Below are 309 nucleotides of genomic sequence, written 5' to 3' on the forward strand. Positions count from 1 at the left end.
TCACTAAGCTTTTCTTATCGACAGAATATCTAAAGACTTATACAGACTCAGGCACTATAGCTTTGATATTGTTCTGTTTGCAAAGAAAAAAGTAACAATCGTTTTTAGTAAAATCAAAAGGGAAAGCGATTGTTTTCTGCAAAATTGCGCACGGAAACGCAAAGGTTTACGTATACACCAACACGAGTATTCTTATGGTTTAGCATTAAAATTGAGCATTTTCTACGCCGGGACAATTTGAAAAAAGGAAACCGAGGGCTCACCAGATAAAATATACTGAAATTTTTTGAAGGTCTAGAAGAAAGAAAG

The sequence above is a fragment of the Penaeus monodon genome, chromosome 22 (genome assembly GCF_015228065.2).
Source record: "Penaeus monodon isolate SGIC_2016 chromosome 22, NSTDA_Pmon_1, whole genome shotgun sequence".
Lineage (NCBI taxonomy): Eukaryota > Metazoa > Arthropoda > Malacostraca > Decapoda > Penaeidae > Penaeus > Penaeus monodon.